Raw genomic sequence first — 19,368 nt, 5'->3', positions numbered from 1 at the left:
ATAAATAGGGCAAGTTCAAAATAAAAAAAAATAAGTCACGGGTCTTGTTGTAATTTTGATTCTCAACTGAGCATTATTGCCGATTTATAGTTGTATGAGGCAGGTCTGTATACGTTTTTTTATTTAGCGGCATTTTGTCCAAGGTTATGGTTATCTTTCTGATATTGTTTTACATTTAACCCCTTGGTTTTGTTAATTTTGTTATGATTTGTGTGGCGTCATAGATCAAATTTATTCGTTCAGTGTTTGTTTACCTGTTCTTGTTTATATGTCTTTTGACTGCGTTTAGCCATTTTAATTGATATTTTATAGTGTGTCTTTCTATGTTGTTATATGTTACAAGAAGCTGAAGGTTGGGGCCTATTAAAACGTTTAAACCCGCTGTATTTGTTTGCACCGGTCCTAAAGATATGAACCTAATGTTCAGTGGTTGTCGTCTGTTGATGTGGTTCTCGTTTTTTATTTTTTATACAGATACGACCGTTGGTTTTCCTGTTTGAATGGTTTTACACTTGCCATTTTACGAGCCCTCTATATAGCTTGCTGTTCGGTGTCGGCCAAGACTCCGTGTTGAAGGCCGTACTTTGACCTATAATGGTTTACTTTTATAAATTGTGACTTGGATGGAGACTTGTCTCATTGCCACTAATACCACATCAATTCTTATATCCTATTGATATACCGGTACTTTATCCTTGAAGGCTTCCATCTTCAATCAGATATAATCAATTTTAATAAATTTGTACATTTAAAATTAAATTCAGTTAGCTGCATGAGTTGTTTGAAATACCGAAAGTCAGCATTATTTTCATTTCTAAAAGTTTTCTACTTTTGTTTTACTATATACGATTCTTTTAAAGACTCCAAAGCGGACCATTCATAGTATGCGACCAATTATTGGATGTGCAGTTAAATCAAAGATATTTTTTACAGTATTAGGCAATAAATATAATATGCATGACACCCCTTATTATTTCACATTAGTTGTAGCTCAGTCAATTACACTAAAGGGGCATGATTTCGAAGGAGACCACTATCTAGCCGAGACTAAGTGACATATATACTCGTATACTATATAAGCAACTACAGGTCACTGTAAGTCTTTCACATTTATTCGTTCATTGCGTGTTACTTTGTGTTACTACGTTTTTTGATTGAGTGAAGTCTTCCATTTGATATTTTATAGTGTGTCTTTCTATGTTCTGATGTTATATTATTGTTTCAGAAAAGGTAGAAGGTTTGGTACCATCAAAACGTTTAATTCTGCTGCAATTGTTTGCACCCGTCCCAAATCAGGAATCTGATGTTCAGTAGTTGTCGTCTGGTTATGTGTTTCATAAGTATTTCTCGTTTCTCGTTTTTATATAGATTAAACCGTACGCGTTGGTTTTCCCGTTTGAATGATCTGACACTAGTAATTTTTGGGGCCCTTTATAGCTTGCTGTTTGGTGGATCCGTGTTGAAGGCCGTTCTTTAACTTATAATGGTTTACTTTTATAATTGTTACTTGGATGGAGAGTTGTCTCATTGGCACTCATACCACATCTTCCTATATCTATTTCAGCAATGAGAAAGAACTTGAAGAAAACATACCGCATAATGTAGAAAACGAAAATTATTAGTTCATTGGAGTCCATTATCATGAGTTTTGTCATAAACAGATAAATTCAGTTTTATAATACAGAATATTTACTGTTCTACTGGTATTAAGCCAATCGCAACGTCTTGATTAAACTCTTTTGAAAATATAATAATGTTTATCGGTTTACTGATAATACAGTTTTAATAAAAGCTGAAATTCCGCATTTATTTTCGAGTCCCCCCTTTTTAGTGAGATTAGGAAGGCCGAGAACCGATCCAGCCGGAGACAATTGATTATTTGACTTAATGGAGTATAGCAAATATCGTAGAGGATGAACTTTTCGACTCTTTATAATAACACAATATTGCAGTGGTTGTGTCCAGTTATATCGTGAACTGTTATTGCGATGAAACGTTTTTCCGAGTGCTTTTAAATTGAGGATGAAACATTCTTATATAAGTACTTGATGCTGATTTGAAACAGACAGTGCTATAGTTTTTACACATCTTATAAAATGCTGATATCTTGATGGTGGACGTTTACTAACTAAGAAAGGAGTTCTCAGAAAACTTTAATTTCTAGAATTCAACTGTAATAGCATATAGATATATGCGTTTCCAAGACTAATTTCTTTTTTATGAATTTTGATATTTTTCATTGTTTGTTAGTATTATCTTTAATAAAACAGTTGTCGCAGTACTGGTGCAGTGGCGGGATCTGGCAAGATGACGGGTGTGTGTGTGTGTGTGGGGGGGGGGGGGGGGGTCATGACCCTATAATTCTACGTTAGACCATATGTTAAAATATTCTACTGTGGTACCACGGGGAAGTTGTGTTTCTCTTGTTTACCATAGCGGCCGGTTCATCACTGTTACCAGTTTTGAATTTTATCCTCCGAGTACCGAGGAAGCGTTATTAGAGTTATGGCCTAGCGTCAGTGTGGGGTCGTGCTCCTCGTTCACTCTAATTTTCCTTAGAGGAACTTTTGTTACTTCTGCTACCAGAAGAACACCTACTTCTCAATATTAAAAATGCCGGCGGTTTGTATCGTCTTGCCAGACCTCGTTTACTGTTTTTTTTTCCCCTGTGGCCGATTTGATTCCACATAAGATTTCTTGAATTATTTAGTATTAAGGAGTTGTGGAATGATTAATTGCCTATGAGACAACTCAACTGTAAAAACGACGTTGGTATCAGCATCTAAAGGTACCCGTACAACCTTCAACAATGAGCAATCTTTAATTAAAGAAGTCTTTATCTTTCGAAATGATGCAATGGACCGTGAGCGCTTGTAACAATGAGCATTTGTCCAATTGACAATTTTAATAGAAAATAATGAAAACATTTTTTACTTTTATTTTAATACCATTCACCGAATTAGATATCCAGAAAACATGCTGTAGTTGCTTCCAGTCTCACTATGAATTTTCCGACCTCCCCCATCATGCTTGATGTATACTTTGTCGCCTTTCTCAAGTTGTAATACCATATTAAGGGTCCCCATATTATGACCTGTATAACCTGGATAAATAGCTACTGTCCTTTCCTTATTTTTCCACAAGAAAACTCGAAGTTCCTTTTGGTTTTGTGTCATTACAGTGCATGAGAATTGATACACCCCTGGTTTTGGAGCTGTGTATACTCCATTCATCTGATCATAATCATTATTGATGTTCGTCCAAACTTTGTTAAACTTTACGATTTCACCATTTCCCAAAGTTTTTGACGCAGTTAAGGAAGCTGCAAAAGCTGAAAATACCTTTTTATGTTGACTCAAACCTGTACAGGAAAAAAAAATGAAAATCTAATATTCTTTTTTTTACAATAGTCATATTTGTGACATGAAAGAATTAAAAAAAAACATAGTTAATATTCAAGGACATAAAGCAAATTATTATTCGGAGAGATAGGTCACCGTTAATCTATTATAAAATTATTTTATTAGAACTTATAGATTATATTGAAACAAGCATGTGTCCATAGTACACAGATGCTCCACTTGCACTATCATTTTCTATGATCAGTGGACCGTGAAATTGGAATCAAAAATCCAATTTGGCATTTGAATTAGACAGATCATATCATAGGGAACATGTGAACTAAGTTTCAAGTTGACTGGACTTAAACTTCAACAAAAACCACATTGTTGACCAAAATCTTTAACCTGAAACGGGACATACGGACGGACGCACAGACCAGAACACATAATGTCCTACTATCGTAGATGGGGCATAACAACACAGCCGCACACAGTTTAATTGTAAATAAAGCATGTATATCGGTTTATTCATATTTTAAAAAGTTGTACCAAATAAATTGAATTACAATTACACATAACTTCAGTATCCATTAAACCATAAAAATATATGTATATGCAACATGTACACGAGTAACCTGGATGGTAATATTTATTATAAAAAAGATCAATCTCACACAAAAAACGAAATATTGAGACAGTAGATAACATTTACCTGTTCCTGTTCCTTTGATTTTCTTGAACATGCTATGAAGCTCTTCAAAACTGGCGTTTTCTGTTTAACAAAAATCACATGAATGATCAAACAAGAAACTGAAGAAAAAACCGCGAATAAAATAGATAGCAGGGTATATATAATGCATATTAAACTTTATCATTCTTATTGTTAGTAGTTGTAAAATATGACATGGATGGGATGGTTAAGTATTTAAAAAAAAAAAACAAGGAAGCAATCAGAACCAAAAGTTACAAGTTACGAAGTTGAAATCCTTTTCTCTTAACTTTTATGGACGCCATTATGAGTTAGTTGATCGTTATATAAAATAACTGTTTAACATAATAAGACGGATATGTCCCAACTATTGTAACAACAATCCCGTCCTCTTTCCTCGAATGAGACATACCGAATAAGACTTATCACCGTGTGTGTACTTGAAACAATATTTTTTTTTCCACTTTTGAGAAAATATCCAATTTCGGAGACCGTGATCTATCCGTGTCTTATACGCTTCCGTGCATGCTCAGTTGACGTACCGCCGAGAAATTTGAAAACTCAACCTTTGCCCAATCCTGAATTTTACCGCGATTTCGTGGGCATCTTCTTGTTGCTTATTAATTCAGTCCCTGGACCACGATCTATATATATAGTGGACAGGGTATGAAAATGGTCGACAAACTGATATGTACAGTTAGTATTGTAATTTTTATACAAATTATCGTTGTTTACTGTAGTAGTTCCTATCAATAAAACTTGGGCCGAAAACTTAACTTAACTTGAAAAAAATTGTCAATTAATTTATAAGTACGGACAATGAAAAAGGAGACATGGTCAAGTGACTTTGAATTAATCAACAATTTTTCAATGTTAAGTTATACCAGGAGGAAAGTTTCATTTTAACACCAATGATAGAACCATGCTATTCCTTGCGGCAGTAATTGCAACCTAACATAACTAAGAGATAACTGGGAGATATATACTCTGCAGGTGCTGCTGGAATGTTGGTACATAGAAATGAAAAGTTCACAATTAGGAAGCTGAAATTGTAAATGCTCTTTTGTTCCGACGTTGGAAAGTTCCGGGCGGAAAGAACTAACTAGTCGAAAAGTTCCGGAGGAACTTATTAACTAGTTACTTTGTCCTTCCTCTGGTTTAAAAGTTACACCGGAACAAAGTGACTAGTTGAAAAGTTCCAAAGGAGTATTTAAACTAGTTAGAAAGTTCCTTTTTGCCAAATTAGTCAAAACCGGAACTAACAAACTAGCACAAAAGATCCAACGGAACTTATCAACCAGGCAGAAAGTTCCATTTGGAGAATTGATGCAAAGTAAAAGAGCAACATATTATATTTGAACCTTTCAAAGGGAAACCAAGATACTGATTACAAAAGTCAAAAGGAACTTATCAACTAGCCACAAAGTTCCTCTTTTGCAAATAAGTCAAAACCGGAACTAACAAACTAGCCCAAAAGTTCCAACGGAACTTATCAACCAGTCACAAAGTTCCATTTGGAGAATTGATGCAAAGACCCACATGAGGAGGGGGTATGCTTCCCTCTCTTGAGGGTAATATGAATACTAAATTTGCATAATAATGCAACTTATTCCGTTTTATGTGAGCTATGAAATACAACTTAAATTTTGCTGGACTGAAGAGCTTGTTCTTCCCCTTCCTCAGTACATCAAAATTTAAATACATTTTCATTATTTCTCCATGCCTTTTTTTCATATTTGTCCCCAAAGAAACCCCTTTCAATGCGTTGGGTATTCTTGTAAATTAATGATTTGCTCTTATATATATATGCTGATACTCATTCTTTCCCCTCTTTCTACAAAAAGGATGAAGTACATGGTATATTCGGAACGAGCTACATTGTTCCGGGACTTTTCAATTAGCTACTTTTTTCCGGAACTTTTCGAGTGCACTCGGAATAAAACAACTAGTTGGAAAGTTCCATCGGAACGAAATAACTAGTAGAAAAGTTCCGCCGGAACAAAGTAACTTACGGAACATAGTGGCTGTAACAAAATCATCTCTTTTTTTGTCGTAATTGTTGGTTTTGCAGTGGCGGATCCAGGGGGGGGGGTTCCGGGGGTGCGCACCCCCCCTTTATTTTTGCCGATCAATGCATTTGTATCGGGACATATGTTTTGCACCCCCCCTTTGCCCTGGGTGCCCTGGGTTAGCACCCCCCCTTTCGAAAATTCCTGCATCCGCCCCTGTTTTGAATTAGCTGCGTTCAACATAGTCACCAAATTTTTAATTATTTAGAGAGATAACATCATCTATTTAGCATAAAGAAAAGTTTAAGATACTGCTCACTTCTTTTCTCTGCCTAAGAAGTTCATGTATGAAATCAGCCTCATATGAATAAAGGAAATGGACGACAAGAGGATCTTGTTCCCATGGGAATGTTGATTGTTTTGTTGAAAAACACGTCATACAAACGTACCAAATGTGTTGTCAATTTAGAAATTAGATTGATTTCTGAGTATCGCAATAATAACTCAAATTCTTTGACATCTTATACAAAAATATTTATATTTATCAAAGTTGTACATTATATATCGATACTAGTTGTTATATAAAGGTACACGTGTTTAAGCTATTTATAGAAAGGTCTGTTTGATTGGATATATAAAGTATGCGGGTAGAATTTCGTGCACGGGTGGTTTGATAGTAGTTCAAGTCATTCAAGTCATTGCAGTCAAGTGCTCTAGATGCTTTTTTTTCGAATTCTTACAATTAATACATTCAACCTAGTATGGAAAATTCTGAAAGTGAAAAGACTATTCCTAATACCAAAGTTTAACAACCCTACAAGTTGCGGACAAAGATATGAATGATAAGTATTATTTTGATTTTGTTGTCAATGTATTAATGATAAACGTTATTTAGTTAAAACAATAAATCTGCTATTGATAATACATAATTTGTATCACAAGCTATTTGTTGCTGATCTTTTGGTAAATGATTGTATTGAAGAAGTGAAGACCAGACCTCTTGTTATAAATCTGTTTTAAAACAATTTCGAAACACTCTTTGCATTTTGTCAGTGCACGCTTTTAGCGGGGTCACCGGCAGAGTAATTTCTATATCGCCTGTCATAGGTAATATAACCAGAGTTAATGACTAGACATTTGTATAGATCGATTGAGTCACGTTTTTCATGGGACTATAGTTTTATCTTGAGTGACCAAGAGGTCATAGGTGAGTTGAGTATACAATGCAATATATACAATACAATATTTTATTTTTCCAAATTAAAGGGCCCATAAAGCGCATAACATTTAGGGACGACATCAAAAGTTCAATGAAGGATAAAAAAACTTAATTCATATAGTTTTTTTCACTGACCCCCTACCCCAATATTAACTTAATTTGAGAAAAACTGATTGACCAATAAGGATATATGTAAAATTGATGTCAATTTATACAAAACTTGCAGCAATTTGACCCCCCTACCCCAAACTATTTGAATTAAGTTTTTTTATCCTTCGTTGATTTTTTTATGTCATCCCTTACTACAATGCATTGTTGGCTACTACTAGTTTACTAGTTACCACTTGAAAACATGTGGAATTAGTGGGAAAACTTACTACTAATAAAGTGTCTGGGATCCTCATATGATAATACATGTTATTGTTCCGCGATATGGTTAATGTATATATAACATAATCTTCAATTTGCATGCTCAGATTGAAAAAAAGTTTTGTTTAACTGGTTTCACGATTCGACTTTCTTTTTTGCCTTGTAAAAGTAGTTCAACAGTTTTTTCCCATTGTTATGCATTGTACCTGTGCATTAATTTCACGGCGTGAAGCAATAAAAATTGATCTGCAGTGACCACTGTCCAGTATCAGGGGCGGATCCAGCCATTTTAAAAAGGGGGGTTCCCAACCCAGAGTAAAGGGGGGGGGGGGGGTGTTTCCAGCTATATGCTCCCATTCAAATGCATTGATCGGCCAAAAAAGGGGGGGTTCCAACCCCCGGAACCCCCCCCTTCTGGATCCGCGCCTGAGTATGACACATGTTTGAGCTGACTTAAACCTGTATATTGACATTTCAAAAACATTTATACCTCGAAAAACACTAAGAACTGGCACAGAAACACTACTATCTTAACTGATATGTAAACTTTTTATTATGACTTGGAACTTTTATCGGTCGGCTGCTGTCATATTGACTTATGTGCAATATTTTCAATCATATCAATCCTCTGGATTATAGTGGGTGCAATATTGCCCACTACGTGTTCCAAAACGTCCTTTGTATCCAGAAACAAAAGATGAGGTATGAGTACCAAATGCGATATCTTTTCATCCAAGACACACATACCTGCCAAGTTTTCCAAAAAACCATGGGGGTTTTACGTGCAAAATGGCTCCCATAGTTCCACAAAACCTTCAAGGGGACCTTCAAATACATGTTGATGTTGTTTTTTGGCTTCTTAATACATAAATACAAGCCTATAGCCATTGTCAAATTAATTGTTTTGTTTGGAATTGTGGACAAATTTGCTCTTTCAAAATTTCCATTTTGGAGCCTCCATGGGGGAAATCCCCAACAAATAGTGACAGTTGGCAGGTATGGACACAATCTATTAAACTTGACAAAAGGAAGCAATCATTGGTTTAACGGTGAAAAGTTAACTATAAATAAAAGTAATATAATAGGTTTAGATCCAACGCCACAATTTTCGAAAAACATGTCAAAGTTCACGTCCTTGTCGCACATATACATGTATAACATCATAAATTATTTCATTAAGGTTGGAAAATGTCCGAGTCCGTTAAAAATCATCATCTCCGTCAGAAAGAAAGAAAAAAGGAACTTTTGAAATACTTAAAAAAAGTGAAACTACAACTGATTGCGTCTTTCCTTCAGAACAAAGGAAACACTTTGAGATAGAAAAAAAGTCCAAAATACTGAAATATGTCAAAAATCAATGCTTATAGATTTTGTTAGGGACGACATAAAAAAATCAAAGAAGGGTAAAAAAACTTTATTTAATTAGTTTGGGGTGGGGTCAAAATTACTGCAATTTGTGTTTAATTGACATCGATTTTATATATATTCGTATTGGTCAATAATTTTTTTCACAAATTAAGTTAGAAAAGGGGGGAAAACTATATGAATAAAGTTTTTTTATCCTAAAATTTAACCTATGATGTCGTCCCTTAAAGGGGCACTACACTAGCTACGAGATATACAAAAAAATCAAAGTTTGCTTTGATTTCTGTTCAATCAATAATGATAGTGAAATAGTGAAATAACAATTCGCTTTTTGCAGCCAAAAAGGTTCAATTTTGTCAAATTACGCTAAGAAACATTAATAATTAGTAATTCACTTGCAAGTGAATGAGTCGACCTCTTTAAATCCGTATTCATGCGAACTTCAATTTAATCCCTAGCTAGAGATTGACAACGCATGCATTGTACGTGTACTGGTTACTTAAAGAAAAAGAATGTCAACAATGAAAGTGAAACTACGGTAAATCATTTGATTACTAGTTCGATGCACATAAAATCATTCTTATACGGTTAAAAACAATGAGAAACATCTATTTTTAATCTATAAAATAAATCAAACAGACCTATAAAAATATAATTGCACGTGTGGGTTTAATCTATTCATATCTTTATTTATGTTTACATCGCTTATATGGTCATCTGAGGTCAAATCGATAGGTAATTAGATGGCGTTTGGACTAAAATACACACGAAACGAACCTATATATTATCTACCCCATGCTCTGTAAACTGTTTATTTTAGACTTTTGATAGTTTCACTCACTTTGGATAAATGTTTTACATTGTTATAAATCAAATATGAGAATTAGAGTCAAATCGGTGACCATGAATTTGACAGCTAGTGCCCCTTTAACATTGTCAGATAAGAATATAAAAAAAATGTCTTTTGCAGTTTGTGATACGATTGCCAGTGGGACAACTATTCACCTACAGTTCAAAGTAAGTGGATGTTTATTGTAAGTAATGACAAACAACCGCTACACAGGCAAAATTTGCTCACATGAATTTCACATCAATCTCACGTGAAATTCACATGAAAAATTTCACGTGAGATTCACCTCAATCGAGCTTATACATGAAACTCACGTGAAAATTTTCATGTGAATTTCACGTGAATTGAGATTCACATGAATCTGATGTGAACATTTTCACATGAATTTCACGTGAAATTTACAACAAAAAAAAAATGATATTTTTCATGATTTTAATTAAATTTAAAAATTTAGATGTTATTTGAATTACTCTTTTTTAAACATTCATGTGAATTTCACGTGAAAAAATTTCACGTGATTTTCATGTGAAATTCACATGAGTTTCACATGAGAATCACGTGAAACTCACAAAAATTGTTTTCACGTGAGTTTCACGTTTAAGCTCGTTTGAGGTGAAATTGATGTGAATTTCACGTGAGATTCACATGAATTTAAATTCACGTGAAATTGATGTGAGTGAAATTTGACTGTGTATGCCTTCAACCATGAGAAAAACCATACCGCATAATCGGCTATAAAGGACAAGGCACGATAAGGTCTGTTTTGCCCCCCCCCCCCCCCCCCTCCCACATTTTCTTATTTTTTAAATTCTGTTTTGAAAAGTTATCATGTTAAAACATTCCCTGAGGTTTGAAGTTTATTTGGATGAACTTCAAAACCACTAATTTTCGAAACTGGATGAGGAGAGGGGTGTTAATTTTCTGTTATTATTCAAATATTGTAATTATTTTTCGTTTTGCAGGTCACAAGTTTTACAACATTTTAATTTTTTTTAGTGCCTGCGCCAACGTGACCCAGGATTTATTTTATTACAATGTCATGCGAACTATTTCTGCTGTCTAAATCGCCAAATATTTTTCCGAGTCACGTAGGCGCACGATATTAAATTTTAAGAAACAAGGGCCAAAAATCGTAATTTGTCCTTCTTTTGGCGTTTTTGGTGCTCTTTTATCCCCCTCAACTCACCCATTTTCTGAAATTAATGGTTTTGAAGTCCAAACAAACTTCAAACCTAAGGGAATATTTTAGCGTGATAAGTAGCTTTCCAAAAACGAGAAAAAAAGGGAAAAGGGGGGAGGGGCAAAAACGAGCCTTATCGTACCTGGTACTTTCCTTGGATTATACGTTCAACTTGTTGTTTCTTAAAAACAAATTAAAAAATAATACTTTTCTTCGATTTGAATTACAAGAAACATTATCCTATATTTTTTTTAAACTGCAGAGGCGGATTTAGGGGGGGGGGGGGCAGGGGGCCCGGACCCCCCCCTTTTTGGGAAAAAAATTGGTTGCTTATATAGGGAATTACTGAAGCGTGACTGGAGCGGGCCCCCTCTTAGGTCAGTCAGTGGGCCCGCCACTGAACTGGGAAATGTTTATGTCCCCAACAGATATTTGACACACTCTAAGGATCCTTTTAATAGTTTTTTAAACTATCTATACGGAAGTTGACGTCCTCGTGAATATTATCACCGACTGTTATAAACTTTATATAGCTTTACACTAGTTAGTTTGTATTATGGGTAATTGTGTTTTTCAATTTTGTTTCGTTGCTTTCTTGTGACCGAAATTTTTAATACCCAAGATCTCCGTGTCATCATCAATCATATTAATGGCTATATATGAGGGGGGGCAAGGGGGGTTCCAATAACAGCAAAACAGTAAATTGATTTGGCTTAAAACAGATAACAAGGAATTGAAAAGTGATAATAACAGATAACAGTAAATGAAATCTTAAAATCAGTCCGGTCCAGGACCAATACATTAGATCTTACTAGATAACTGATTTTATGGACGTAGCTAGGCCTTAACAGAGACTTACATATATAAATATTCCTTTAACAAAAACAGGAACTAGTACTTTTGTTCAGTTTTAAGTTTTTCAGTTTTGAGTGTACATGGATTTTTTGTACAAATTACATTTTTTTACATATTTTAGTACAAATCATAGGGGTCTCATTGGGGAGGGGGTCTCATCCTAGACCCTGCTTATTGTTTAGTTAGAATCCTGTATCAAGCTTTTCGTTGCCATAATAGTAATTTCCTGTGTCCTGCAAGAATTTGTTTCCACTGAGTTTTTACGCTTAATTATTCGACTTTCACATGTCACGCTTAAAAAAATCGACTAATCCAGGCATCCCTAGCCATATGTTTTCCTTTTTTTGTGATATTTATAATTGTCTGAATTTACATATTCCGTATGTATGGGGATACTGTTCTTTGTACCCCCTGTGTACATGTATATTAAATTTAAATAACAAAAATGAAAACATATGGCCAAGAATATATCTGATGAGGATCATAATTAAAACAAAAATCAAGGGAATTCGATAGATCAATTTTTGGGCTTTTCTCTTTTTTTAATTTTTCAAGAAAATGAAGCCAGTGACACATTATATTTATTTGATATTTAGAGCACTTTTTCCTGAAAAGCAATTTTGATATAAAAAAAAAACATTGAAGCACAAATGTGTACAAAGTCAAAACATAAATTTTAATTTGTTAGAAAAATGTGTACAAAGTCAAAATACAAACTATAATTTGCATGATTTATACACATTTATTACAAATTATAATTTGTATGTAACAATTGTACATCTAAAGACATTTTCACAGACAATGGAATGTATTACAAAGAGTAATAATAATGTATACTGGAATGGTCCTTCTGACCCGACTGATATTTATATGTTTATGAGATGTATGTTACTGGAATCCTTCTGCAAATACGTGACCTTCATATCACCATTGGAAAGACCTTAATAGTTATTAGAAGATGTGGTATGAGTGCCAATGAGACAACTCTCCATCCAGGTCACAAATTTACAATGTTCAATTATCTTCAATTTCTACTTGAGAGTCTCAGAATTGTTTTTCTAATATTAAGGTATATAGGAATTTTTTTGTTGAGACAAGTGCCTGTGTTAAGATTGGCTGTCAACATGCTAACATTCCAATTTTCAATAACAGTTAACAGCAAATACAATTTCACAATAACAGATAACAATAAAAACAATAGTCCTATAACAGCTAACAAGTAACAGGACAATAACAGCTAACAGCAAATATATTTTCAGAATAACAGATACAGAATTAAATTACCCCATAACAGCATAACAGCTAAACCCCTTGCCCCCTCATATATCGGCTTATTCAAACACTCGTTTCTTTGCACATATCATATACAACACTGTACGATAATCTGAGCATGTAAATAACACTTTATATCACGAATTATAAATGTGTTACAAAAAAAAGTGAAAAACTAAGCAAAATTGTGATTCCCGCAATGCATGAAAAAATGAGTTGCATCTCAGTAAATAACACGTGTTCTCTGTTGGATGTAAACATGTAGTAGTCCATCTTGCATTTTTACTCATTTATTGGATTGATTAAAAACCAAGGTAAAAATAAATTGCGTCACCCGTAAATAAACAATTACATGTGCGAGGACATAAGTATGCTAATTTATGCATATCCATATAAGGTAGTGTTCCCGACCTGTTAAAGAAGCATTAAATAATAATTCAAATGCACGAGAAAAGGGTCAGTGGTCAAGGGGAGATAATTTTGCTAGTAAAAGGTCCCATCTATAATTGTGTATTCGGATGCTACCAGTTCTGCTTATTGACCTTATTCTTGTCTATCAAATAATCAGATTTTTCAATAAAATCTGGACTGGTAGAGGAACAGGATTAAGTTTAACATGGAGAGAATATAATGTATAGACACTTTACAAGGTCAGTTTATCCCTGAGACTACTATAACAGTCTCAGGTTATCCATACGGGAAAGTCTTAATGTGGTTTAACGTATACGGACAGTCAGAATTGTGTGGCCTGGGTATAGCGGAGTCAGGTATTGGTAAAACGCAATTACATAGTTTGGTGATGTCAATATTTTCTAGTTGTGTAAATAATTATATTAAGGTTTATGACCCCTTCTCATTTGCCTGTAACCATTTTTGAACGAACTTTTCAAACTTAAAAACTACAGATATAATGAAAAAATAGAAAAAGGCTATGTTGTACATATACCAAGGGGAAACTTGATGCAAAGCATTATTATTTACTGTTTCATTGGATTTAATAGAAAAAGAGTACTTTGTGGCGAATAAACCAAGATTTTTATAGAAAATCCACAGCCTTTAATGCAGACATTTTTGTTATAAAATTTGAAACATAGATTACTTTCACTTTTCTATGATGTGCTAGTGTTTATTTTTTACAAAAAGTTCTAATCAACCTGTAAATTTCGAAATACCTCGTGCTGAGTCACTAAAGTCGAGCGCACCCTAAAAGGTGTACTTGATTTGGTCCATATTTTTATTTGTTTTAACCAACGAGTTAACTTCATATAAAAAAAACTTGTTTTAATGAAACCAATACTAGCACTACATGCAATAATCCTATATCTATCAGTCATCAAATTGTCAAATATAAGAGTACAAGGATAAAGGTAGTGGATTTTCTATAAAATTTCCATATGTTTAGCATTCAATTTGAATCAACATAAGGGTGCATAATCCTTAAGTTAATATACAATACAATACAATAATTTTGTTTTCCAAATTAAAGGGGCCATTAAGAGCATAACATTAATTACAACATGACATAAACATTACAGAGTGATTAAAGAAACATAAAATAATAATTCAAATGCATGAGGAAAGGATCAGTGGTCAAGGGGAGATAATTATTTAAGTTAACTAATTTTCTGATTTTCTTAGTTGCAGGCCTTTATCGAGGTATGCACATAAAGTAGATAAAAATTTGCTATCTTCATTAATCATGATCCATGAAAAAGATCTTTTCTATTTAAATTATCTAAACTGGGGTATTTTTCGATATAATCAGTCATATCTCTTCAGAGGTTATTGTAAAGAGGGCATTCCAGAAGAAAGTGCATTTCATTTTCAATACAATTTGAATTACAATATAAACATATCCTCTCATGTCGAGGTAATATTTCATTTTTACCACATGCATTGGTAATTCGTTCATGTCTGCCAGTTTCCATTCTTAAACAGTGATTGCTGAGTCTGTATTTTGTTAACAAATGTTTTAGATATTGAATGGATACCTAGAGATAAATTTTTTGAAGCAGATGCTATAAGCAAGGATTTTGATTTTGATTATGGGGGCGTCCGTGTTGAGTTTTTTTGAATTTATAGACTCAGTGGCGGATCCAGGGGGAGGGTTGGAAACCCCCTTTTTTGGGCGATCATTGCATTTGAATGGGGATATATAGTTGGAACCACACCTTTTTAAAATGGCTGGATCTGCCCGGGAGATTATATGCATGGACCTCATTCAGTTGATAGATGTGCTGACAGTAATAACAAGAACATTGAATTATTCAATTCTAGATGATACATACAAGGTTCATCAGGTGTAATTGCTTTTTTCTTTGACTGGAAGGAGGACAACAATTGGTTGCCCCCTATAATTTAGTATGTATAGTTATTAAACATTATATTGTGCCATTTTGGAATTTGTTAAATCAGAATAATTTGTTACGTCAACCTTATGTGGCCGAAATGCTTGAATTCAGTGATACTAGAGACATTTATGTTCATGGTTCTTATAAGAAAGCCTTGGTTCAGATGATTTTAAAGGCACTGTACTAGCTTCACATACGCATTGTGACCTAGTATTGATATAATTTTAAAATTGGATTTTGAATAATGATAAAAATGCATTACAAACAATCTTCTTTATTTTGTGTAGTTGGTTATGGTTTAGGTATTTCCTACTCAACATTATTGTTTAGTATAACATTATAGATATGCCGCTTGGCTAGTGTAACGATTAAGATATGTGGCTTGACTAGAGTAAAGATTAAGAATTAGATATGCCGCTTGGCTAGAATAACAATAGAGATTGGCGCTTGGCTAGAGTAACGCTTCAGATATGCCGCTTGGCTAGAGTAACGATTAAGATATATGCCGCTTGGCCAGAATAACAATACAGATTGCTGCTTTGCTTAAATAACAATACAGATATGCCGCATGGCTTAAATAACAATAGATTGTCGCTTGGCTAGAATAACAATACAGATTGTCGCTTGGCTAGAATAACAATACAGATTGCCGCTTGGCTCAAATAACAATACAGATTGCCGCTTAGCTAGAATAACAATACAGATTGGTGCTTTGCTTAAATACAATTAGATACAATTGTAACCCATTTTTTAGAATTTATCCTTGAATTACATAATGGAAGGGCAGACACTAAAATTACTTAACTAAAAGATTGATATGTTCTTCATACGATGTAATTTTTTTTTTTTAAATCGGAGGTTATGCATTTTCAACATCAAACCTGGTAGATACCCATGTCGTCGACTTGATATCTAATTGTTCTGCTTATTAGGGACGACATCAAAAGTTCAATGAAGGATAAAAAAAACCCTTAATTCATATAGTTTTTTAACTGACCCCCTCACCCACCTCTTAACTTAATTTGGGAAAAATTGATTGACTCATATGGATATATGTAAAAATCAATGTCGGATAACCAAATCTTGCAGCAGTTCAACCCCCCACCCCCAAACTATTTGAATTAAGTTTTATTTTTTTATCTTACATTGATCTTTTGATGTCGTCCCTTAATAACTATGTAATAGATAAATTGAAAACTTATGCAAATGGTGTTTTTGAAATAAAACACTTCGTAATAAAGAAGAAAATTGTCACTTAATTTGTTTCTATTAACTTTCAAAAATTTTGTTACTATAGTAAACATTACAGTAAGCATTTGTCACCTTCTCTAACGAACAGCTTTTGTTCTATTTCAATCGGGTTTCCACCTTTAAGGGTCAATGTAATGTATCTGAATGCTACATATCGCTTGTCTATAATATGCCATAAATTCATAAGATACACTTTGCACTAAAGTACTAAGCTGGTTTATTTTGGATACAGGTTCTTTATACGGCTAAATTATTTTATAATTATGGTTTCAAAGCTTGGTGCAGAGGTGCTGTAAACATGGCAGATGGAGATCCGAATCTGCTAAAGATGGATATGTGAAGGAAAATATTATTACCGGCTCAATTATCTGTATCTCATTTAGGGATTTAATTACAATAAATTGATCATACATTTGCCGACCTTAGTTTTTTTCGAAAATGCACTTGACTTTTGCAAGTGGCTACTCCCATCATGCCCATATGAGAGTTTTGTATTTATATCATGTATATATTGATAAATGTTTAATGTTCGGTTGAGGTTACGAATAAGAACATAAATGTGAAGATTTTTCTGAAATCTCGATAATTAATCTGGATTTTTGTCTATTAAAAAAAATCTCAATATAAATAAATGCATGCAGTAATTTCTGAATTTTGCAGTAGTTTTGTTAACCAATCTCAATGGGGTTTAATTCAAAGTCTGGAATTCTTTGGTACGGTTTTTAAATCTGTTCACATTGATATCCAAATGGTCCAAAATTGATCTGTTTAATTTCATCAAAAATTGTATAACTGGGGTTTTGTGATATGCCGAATCTCGCCACTTATTTAGATTTATAGTTTTTTACACAGTTTTCAAACTGTTCTCCATCAGGGGCCAGAATTCAACAAGGATTGGATATGCCTTTTTTATAAGCTGAATCTAACAATGTATCTATTATAAAGCTAGATTTCGGATTTTAGGCCCGCTGTCATGTAGTTCACATTGAAGTCCAAGGGGTCAAAAAAAAAATAATCTCATGGTTCCTTGATATGCTGAACCTAACCATGCATTTAAATTTTGGATATTGGACCACATAGAATGGGTCTCACGGATATATATTGTATTATAAATTTATAATATAGAACATATCTCATTTAAAGCTTTCTCTAATGAGAACGGTATATATGCCAGATATACTTACTAAAGGTGTGATGAGATAATTGTAGCTGTTAATTTTCTCCTTGATAATATGTATGTACGTTTCTGTAACAAAGTTTATCGACAGATCTAGGTATTCCTGTGGGGCACTTATTGCATCCCTTTAATAGAAGACTTGTTTTGAAACAAAGTTTTTGACCAAACTCCGTAGAGACCCGTCTAAATTGCATTTAATTGATAAATTCAACAACACTTACCGTTATCTTGATGATATTTTTCGTTTTTCCAGGATTTTGGCATTGCAGCAAGGTTATGTTTTTCTCTTGACTGTTCATGACGTTTTCATACTAAATCCATTGGATGTGGGATGTGCACGGATTGATAATTTAATCTTAGTTGCATGATTATTTTATTAGTTGTTTTGGGCTTTGAACTAGCCATCTGTAACTGTCAGAGTAATCTCAGATCTGTACTTGGTGTCTTTGTTATTTGGATAAAAAGGTACCCGGTCATGTTCACTCTGTTTTTGTGAGATGTATTTCTATTTGTATCCATCTGATGAGTTGAGCTTTTTTCAACTGATTTTTATAGTTCGTTCTTGTGTTGTTCTGTTACACCACAGTCCAAGGTTAGGGGGAGGATTTGGATCCCGCTAACATCTCCACCCACATTCTGTATGCATGTGCCTGACCCATGAAGGAGCCTGTAATTCAGTGGTTGTCGTTTGTTGCTATGTTACATATTTGTCTTTCATTAATTTTTTCTACATTAATTAGGCCGTTTGTTTTCTCTTTTGAATTGTAATTACATTTGTCATTTCCGGGCCTTTTATAGCGGATTATGCAGTATGTGATTTGCTCATTGTTGAAGGCTGTACAGCAACCTATAGCTGTTAATTTCTATGTCATATGGTCTCATTGGCATCATACGGTTACCACATCTTCTTTTTATAATCGGTAATTAAATCACAAATTCTAAATTTATAAGTTCTTAGACCATATTCATTGTGTGTCAGAAACCTATTCTGTGTCAAATATTTAATCACAATTCAAATTCGGCATGTATCAATCTTAAATATTGTGTCCATACTTGCGTTAATTGTTCATGTTGTACCAAGTGGCAACATGGAATTTTTTTTTAAAATAAGGCAATCCATAACAAGCGTAGTAACCTTCATTAGACACGCCCTGTTCCATTGTGCCAACATGCAAATAATGATGTCTGTAAACTGATGAAAGTCTCAAGGATGCTTTGGTATGGGCTTTGCTCATTGTTGAAGGCCATACGATGACCTATAGTTGTTAATGTCTGTGTCATTCTGGTCTCTTGTGGACAGTTGTCTCATTGGCAATCATACCACATCTTTTTTATATTTGTAAAACAGGCACTTCTCAAATAACAATTATTATACAATTTATTTATTATAAAGCAAAATAATTAATGAAAACATATTTAT

At 33.8% G+C, this 19,368-nt stretch overlaps 1 long non-coding RNA gene across 1 annotated transcript; it reads right to left on the bottom strand.

The window, feature by feature from the left end:
- Positions 1–2,922: 2,922 nt before the first annotated feature.
- LOC143070561 (uncharacterized) lies at positions 2,923–4,121 on the bottom strand. Its single transcript, XR_012976580.1, has 2 exons — positions 4,054–4,121; positions 2,923–3,361 (listed from the first exon to the last, which is right to left on the bottom strand). It is a non-coding gene; the product is annotated as an uncharacterized LOC143070561 (long non-coding RNA).
- Positions 4,122–19,368: the final 15,247 nt, after the last annotated feature.

The sequence above is a fragment of the Mytilus galloprovincialis genome, chromosome 4 (assembly GCF_965363235.1).
Source record: "Mytilus galloprovincialis chromosome 4, xbMytGall1.hap1.1, whole genome shotgun sequence".
Lineage (NCBI taxonomy): Eukaryota > Metazoa > Mollusca > Bivalvia > Mytilida > Mytilidae > Mytilus > Mytilus galloprovincialis.
Note: the sequence above shows the minus strand (reverse complement) of the source record. Positions and strands in the feature narration are given on the sequence as shown.